Source organism: Carassius gibelio, chromosome B3 (genome assembly GCF_023724105.1).
Source record: "Carassius gibelio isolate Cgi1373 ecotype wild population from Czech Republic chromosome B3, carGib1.2-hapl.c, whole genome shotgun sequence".
Lineage (NCBI taxonomy): Eukaryota > Metazoa > Chordata > Actinopteri > Cypriniformes > Cyprinidae > Carassius > Carassius gibelio.
In genome coordinates, this window is record NC_068398.1 from 35,177,094 (window position 1) to 35,185,249 (window position 8,156).

At 40.9% G+C, this 8,156-nt stretch overlaps 1 long non-coding RNA gene across 1 annotated transcript; it reads right to left on the minus strand.

Moving 5' to 3' along the window:
• Positions 1 to 790: 790 nt before the first annotated feature.
• On the minus strand, positions 791 to 3,164 carry LOC127953535 (uncharacterized). The gene is made up of 2 exons (XR_008153300.1): positions 2,795 to 3,164; positions 791 to 2,415 (listed from the first exon to the last, which is right to left on the minus strand). It is a non-coding gene; the product is annotated as an uncharacterized LOC127953535 (long non-coding RNA).
• Between the last annotated feature and the right edge of the window lie 4,992 nt (positions 3,165 to 8,156).

Sequence of the window (8,156 nt, forward strand, 5' to 3'; positions counted from 1 at the left end):
TCCCCTGCCCCGCTGGGATGAACGGCATCCGCCAGCTCGATCGCCTCCACTAGTTCCCGGACGTCACGTGGGTCCCTCATGCCGACGGCCTGTCGGTGGGCGCGAGGTAGTGCGCGCAGGAGGCGATCGACCACCACTCGTTCCGCTACCTGTGTTGGTGTGGGGTTTCCTGCCAACAGCCAGTGCTGGGCGAGGCGGCTGAGTTCGGCTGCCTGGGCACGGGCTGGCACCCGGGGCTTGTATTCCCACTCGTGGAACTGCTGGGCGGCACTTACAGGGGAGAGGCCCAGCCTCGCCAGGATCTCTCGCTTCACTTCGACATAACTGTCGGCACTCGTCAGGGGGAGCGAGAAGTAAGCCCTCTGTGCTTCACAGGTGAGTAGGGGTGCCAGCGCACGTGCCCACTCGTCCTCTGGCCATCCCTCTCGGTGGGCAGTGTTTTCGAAGACCTGAAGGAAGGCTTCCACATCGTCATCGGCCGTCATCTTGGGCAACAGACGGGTGGCTTGTGCCCGAGGCTCAGGTAGCGGAACGCGCTGGTTCATCCTCCGTCCTGCCCAGGCGAGTGGCGAGGTGTTCCGCTATTTGCTGCTGGCGGATGCTAACCTCAGCGAGGCGTTGTAAGACGTCCTCCATCGCGGGGCCGCGCGTGCCGCCTTCCGTGGTGCTGCTGACAGAAAGCAAAAAAAAATTAGGAGTTGGGGCGGTGACCTTGTCGGTGATTCCTCACTGTTCTGCCCGCATTCTCCACCACTGTCACGGGGTGAAGAACCACTCGACAAGAGGTACGTGAAATCAAAAGCCCCGGAGGGTGGGTTTATTGAAAAGTGAAGGGTGCCTGGTGAAGTGTCCTGATCTGCTTTCCGCTGGTTGGTGCTCCCCGTGTGCTCTCCGTGCTCCTCTGTGCCAATCAAGGGGAAAGTGGGTGTCCTGACGTGCTCCAAAGGGTGTGGGCTGTCGGTCACTCGCTGCTTTCTGTGGGGATAGGAGAGAGGGGTTAGTCCAGCTTTGCGTTCTGTTTGAGAACCTCTTCTCAGTGCAACATGTGCTGCTTTTCAATGTGCTGGCTGATGGGGAGCAGCTGTGACCGATCAGCCGGTGACGAGGACGTGCAGGTGTTTTGGTTTGGTTTCCAGGGCGACGCTGATTCCTCTGGGAGTGCTCGTCACAATATATATTGTGACGAGTCAGCTGTCTCTTCCCTGATTCTCACAGGCACCCCGTCCTAAATCGCTGCCCTTCACCAGGCTCCCAACTGGAATGGGTGTGTGAGAGGAGGGGCGCTGGATGAGTCAGGGCTGGCGGCGTGTGATGGAGCACACCTGAAGTAAATGGAGCCTCATCACCGCCGCTGTTTAAAAAGCCCAAGGCGCCTCTCCTCGGGAGACCGGCTTCTTCCCCATGCATCCACACTGGTGTCCTCGTGGGTCCAGGAAGGGTGTGTTGAGGGACTCCCGCGCCACAAGAGACGTGAGCTGCCGGACCCACGATCCAGAGGAGAACCGCACCAGTTACACGGCCGACGGGCCAGGATGCCGGGCCGTCCACCCCATTCCAGTGCCGCGGCCAACGAGAGTGATGCGGCCGCTAGAGGAAGCCGCCGCCAGACTCCGCCCTTTACCTGGACCCTTCCTCCATGAACACTGCCCGACCCACACAAACCCTGCAGCACGACGAGGACACCAGATTCCCTGTTATTTTGGACACTTCCCCTTTGGCCACCTTTTATCCTGTTTTGTTTGATTTCTGTTCATAAAAAAGTCTCTCCGAGGCATGACGCCACGCCCACTGTGTCTGTCTTGTGCTCCTCCCGTCACAATATATATTATTTGTGTTTGGGACACTGTTAGCACAGGGATTCTAGTTTACACCGTAAGTTTGAAAATGTTTAGATTAAATGATTAATATGAATAAACAGTGCTTATAAACGACTTGGTTGTAGTATTCTCAAGTGAAGCGAGTTGAGGCTTGTACCTGGAAACAGCGCTTCTTACGTCATCACTTAACAACCGAATAGGATGGACTACACACACACAAACACACACACGCACAAACACATCAAAAAAGTAAAAAGGTTTAAGATGATGATTTGAGATTAGACTTACTAGCATATTATCTTGGAAATGTTGTCCATCAGAACATCTGGTCCAAATCAGCTTTGGGTGTAGGCCATCAGCATAGAACAGCCTAATGCCGAGTTTCCACCGAAATTACCTGGAACATTTGTACCAGGAACTTTTTTCCTCACAGACTTGTTGCTTTCTGCGTTTCCACCGTGGTGTAAAGTACCAGGAAGATTGGGCAAAGAGTCTGGTGACTTAGGTCCGAGCGCATTTATCAATACAAAGTACGCTGATTTTGGACATTCACCGTCGGTAGTTCAGACTTTGCGCATTCGACTCGGGAGTGTGATGTCTGCAAACAGCAGCATACTTGATAACATCAGTCAGCTCGCCTTGACTACTGCAATTTTCCTCACTGTATATTTACCATAAAACGAAATAGGATATCAAATACCACTGCCTCCTTTTCGTTTTCATTTAAACATTTTAACAGCTGCAGGAATGTACTTAGTTCAGGGATATGTGTATATAAAAAGCCATTACAATGAAACAAAATATTATATAAATTAGCATTTTTTCAATTTCATTTTAAACACAAAGATAAATTGAATACAGACCAAAGATAACCTGTTATTTACCCAAAACGAATTATATCTTATGTTTAACCACTAACGCCCATTTCACACATACTCCGTCTGCGGTGCGTATGCGTTGGGTAATTTTTTACGCACCCATGTTAACGGATTCCAGTGTAGCGGGTCCCGGCTAGGTCTCAGCTGGCAGATATATAGATAATCCTCTGATAGGAGTGCTCTGGAAATATTAGAAATATTACAGAGAAATCAGTGACGCAGGACAACAGTTGCTCGTTCTCCATTCACTTGGATTATATTTATTTTCAACTTCATTTTAACTTTGTATCTGCAATCATGAATTATTTTCTGTTATTTTTGTCTGCTTTGCATTAAAGCACAGGTTATATCCACATTTGGATTACATGAAGTAATATAATCTTCAACTGTCTGTTTTCACATAAATGTATCCTCACATATTTTTCCAAACATGAACTTAACAAAGTTTGTATGAAACCAAAAACAAACGCTTTCCCTTTAAACCCCATGTTTGGTCTATCATCAATCATGTCTAAACTTCTTAATTTAAACACCTGGCATCTTTGTCCTCTTATCAAAAGAGTATTTGTGTAAATAACTGTACATTTTTATAAGTGTTCACTTTATACAACAGAATAATTCTCCTTTGCAGTTAACCTGTATTACATTTACACTATAAGAACACAGACTTCAATGATAAACATATCTGCTAAATATATATCTGATAAAATATCTGATAAATAATCAATCAGCGGATGTCTGCCGCCATTTTCTCACCTGCGTACTATCAAACTTAACGGTTTACACTTTTGACATACTTTTAGTTTACAGAGCACACATCACTGGGAATTCCTATTAGCTTATAAACATTTGTAGTCACATACAAGGTGTGTAACTAACCTGGAAATATTAGAAATATTACAGAGAAATCAGTGACGCAGGACAACAGTTGCTCGTTCTCCATTCACTTGGATTATGAGCTCATCTTCTTCTTCTTCTTCTTCTTCTTTTCATTTTTTGGCAGATTGCAACCATGACTTTTAAAGGTGCATACCGCCACCTACTGTATCAGAGTATGTAACATGAGCTATATCCATTGGTACTACTTTATATCAAAAAAAAAAAACACACAAAATAAAAATTCTATATCCTATTGTATATCCCTATATTTTTTAGATATTGTATAACTGCTTTCTGTGTATCCTTTACCCCATCTTCTGTTGTGCCTAATAAACCTTCAAGGTTCCACTTCCTTCCTGTCTGACTTATCTTTTGTTTTAGCCTCATCCTCTCATCTCTATATTTCTTACAATATAGCAATACATGTTCTACATCTTCCTTGAACCTACATTCCAAACATTCATCTGATGGACTTTTGCCCATTAAAAACAGTGTTTTATTTAACCCTGTGTGATCAAACCTTAGCCTGGTTAAAACACTCTCCTCTCTTCTGTTACTTCTATTCACACCCTGAGCATTAATAGATTTTTGCAAGCTGTAATATTTCCTTCCACTTTTATCCACATCCCACCTATCCTGCCATTTCTTTTTTAATTATCGCCTTAGCTTCTCCTTTTCCAAGAGGTATATTTATGACATTGTTCATCTTAGTTGATTTTTTTGCTATATTGTCTGCTCCCTCATTCCCTTGTACACCTGTGTGGGCAGGTACCCAGCAGAATCTCACATCTATCCGTAGTCTCTGTAATCTAAATAAACTTTGTTGAATTTCTAGCATTAGATCTTCTCTATTAGATTTCATATTTTGAATACTATAAAGAGCTGCTACAGAGTCAACACAACACACCACTCTGTCTGGTTTTACTTCCTCAACCCACTGCAGTCCTACAATAATCGCCATCATCTCTGCTGTGTACACTGATGCCTGATCGGGTAATCTTTTCCCAATGCTTATATTCATTGTTGGTATATATATTCCTATTCCTACCTTGTCCTCTTCATCTTTAGATCCGTCTGTATACATATCTAAATAACTGTAATATTTGTTCCTTATGTACTGACTTGCCAAATGTCCTTTCCTACTCTCTTCCCATTCATTTTTTAATTCCAATATATTTAAGTCTATCTCAGTTCTTGGAAATAACCAAATAGGGATATTACTGATAGATGTAGGGGAGTTAAACCATATATTATTTACTCTATATTCCTCTGATTTAGTCTTTATTACCCATCCAAAACCATTACCTTTAAAAGAACTATACTCCCAACATTCCTGAATAATGCTCTTAGCATGGTTCTCAAACCCACATCCACTTAAGCGACTCCAGTATGTAAGCATGATTTTATCTCTTCTCAGGTCTGAGGGCACTTCTCCTAACTCAACCTGTATTGCTTTAATTGGTGTTGATCTCATTACACCTGCACAGATCCTCAATGCTTTATTACTAACTCTATCTAACTTCAATAAATGGGTTTTAGCTGTTGCTCCATAAACATAACATCCATAATCAATTGTTGCCCTCATTAGAGCCCTATAAATATACATTAATGATTGTTTATTTGCTCCCCAATCTTTCCCCACTACCGCTCTCATTAAATTTATGACTTTCATGCATTTTGATTCCACCTTTTCAATGTGTGTTTTCCATGTTCCCTTTTGATCTAACCAAATACCAAGATATTTAAAATGATCTACTGTTTCCATATTGTGGCCATATAACTGTAGCTTCTGTTTATCTATCCCTTTCTTCCTGGTAAATATCATATGACAAGACTTACTTGTAGAAAGCTTAAATCCCCAATTATACGACCATTGTTCTACCTCTCCTATTGCTTCCTTGATTTTACTTCTCACCCTTATGGCATCTCGTCCTCTTACCCATATGGCCCCATCATCTGCATACAGAGCTGACCCAATCCTTCTATCTAGATTCATAAAAATATCATTGATCATAACATTAAATAAAACTGGACTAATAACACTGCCTTGTGGAATTCCATTAACAATTTCAAATTCCTCAGATACGTCTGCTCCCACTTTGACTCTAAATCTTCTTTCTGACAGAAATTCTAATACCCAGTTATATAACTTACCTCTAATTCCCATTTTATTCATTTTAATTAGTAACCCCTCCCTCCACATGGAATCATAAGCTTTTTCAATATCAAAGAATACAATACTCATTATTTCTTTCATTTTAAATGTTTTCTCTATCTCGTTGCTTACTTTCACAACCGCATCCATTGTGGAACGCCCTTTTCTGAACCCACTTTGATATGGTGCAAATAATCCTCTGTGTTCAAGGGTGTAGTTAAGTCTTCTAACTAGTATCTTCTCCATCCACTTGCATAGATGTGATGTTAGGGCGATAGGTCTATAGTTACCAGCATTATTAGAATTTTTCCCAGGTTTATTAAATGGCAATATCAACGCACTCTTCCAGCTTTTGGGTATTTTACCTTCTTCCCATATCTTGTTAAATAATTGTAATATTATCTGTAATACTTTTTCAGGTAGTTTCTGGAACATAACATAACTCAGTTGATCTTCTCCTGTAGCAGTATTCCTAATACCATTTAATACTATCACTAGTTCATTCATATTCATTTCTGCATCCATAGTACTTTCCTCATTATCTTTTTTAATATACACATCCCTATTTTCCTTAAGAACCTTCTCTTTATGTAGTCTATGGATATCATCTAAATGGTCACCACTATGCACACTGGCAAACTTCTTTCCCAACATAGTTGCCTTTTCTTTATCTGTTATTGCCAGTATTCCATCATCCTCTAATACTGGTATTTTAGCATACACTTTTTTCCCACTCATTTTCTTTAGCATTGACCACACCTCTCCTATTTTTACTTCACTCCCTATAGTAGAACAATAGCTCCTCCATGCATTTTGTTTACTCTTCTTAATTATTCTTCTTGCCTGAGCCTTTTTCTTCTGATAATTAATTAAATTATCTTGATTCAGGTTATTCCTTAACATTCTCATTGCCCTATTTCGTTCTTTAATAGCTTTTGTACATGTATCATTCCACCATGGGACCATTTTTCTTTTCCCCCCAACTACCTTATATGGTATGCTTTTTAATGCTGCATTCAATATTAAATGTGTAACTTCAGATGCACATTCCTCAATATCACCCTGCATTGAAATTGTCTTTGCTGAAGTACAACAAATTTCTTTAAATTTTACCCAATCAGCTTTAGCAAAGTCCCACTTCTTATGATTAGGCCTTTCTTGGAGATCTATTTCAATATTTATAGAGCAAAGAATTGGAAAATGATCACTTCCAATACTTGTACTTTCCTTTACCTTCCATTCACAAGAGTTTGCCATATTATTAGAAACAAGCGTGAGGTCAATACATGACATTGTGTTAGTACGTATGTCAATTCTTGTGCCATTTCCATTATTTAAACATACTAATTGCCTAACATCCATCAGTTCTTCCACTGCTTCTCCATTTCTATCAGTATGCTTACTTCCCCAAAGACTATTATGTGCATTGAAGTCTCCACACCATATTTCTTTCCCATTTCCTTGTCTCATTATTTCTTCTAAGGTTTCTTGGCTTAGTGATTTACAAGGGTTATATAAGTTGATTACTACTAAGTGTCCATCTGTTTTATAAATTTCAATAATTACACATTCTATTTCTGTTGTAGTTTCTATTCTTCTAAATGGTATCCCATCCCTTACAAATGTTGCACATCCTCCACCCTGATTTCCATCTCTATCAAACCTAACAGACTCATAACCAGGTAAAATAAAATCAAGGTGAGGTCGTAGCCAAGTTTCTTGAATACAAACAATATCAAATTTGACTTCAGACTCTACTACAAATTTTTTAAATTCTTGTCCGTTTGCAATCAGACTCCTAGCATTCCATTGCAAAAGGTGGAATACCATTATAAACTTATATAATACTCTGAGACCCTCCATCATTATTAGTACTTAGCATGCCATGTATTTCTTCAGCTTTTAAATCTTTAATACCTAAAAACTCCTCTGCAGCTTCTACCACTGTCTTGATCCTGTCACTTTTCCTTTCTTGTCGTGTTGCAACATTCACCACTTTACATATAAAAGCTATAAAGCTCTTTTTTTCCACCATCAATGTGTTCTCCTCCACTATACACTTATGCTTACATGGTTGCTGTGTGGTTGCTGGTATAGTGTCTACTGGTCCTGGCTGAAATCTCCTTTTGCCTAACCTCTGGGGTAGGCCTGCTCCATGCGTTGCACTTTCATTCAGATTTTCATGACATTTTGTTGGTTTATTTTCCTTGGTTTCATATTTGCCCATATTTTTAATAGCCTCTGCATATGACACCTTATTCACAACCTTGTACCTCTGTACTTCTTTAGCTTGTTTCTGGACCACACATCCAGCATATGCAGCACTATGCTCACCTCCACAGTTGCAACATTGTAGCTTGGTATCCTTATTACATTTACCATATTCATGTTCTCCTCCACACTTCGCACATCTTTGTCTCCATTTAC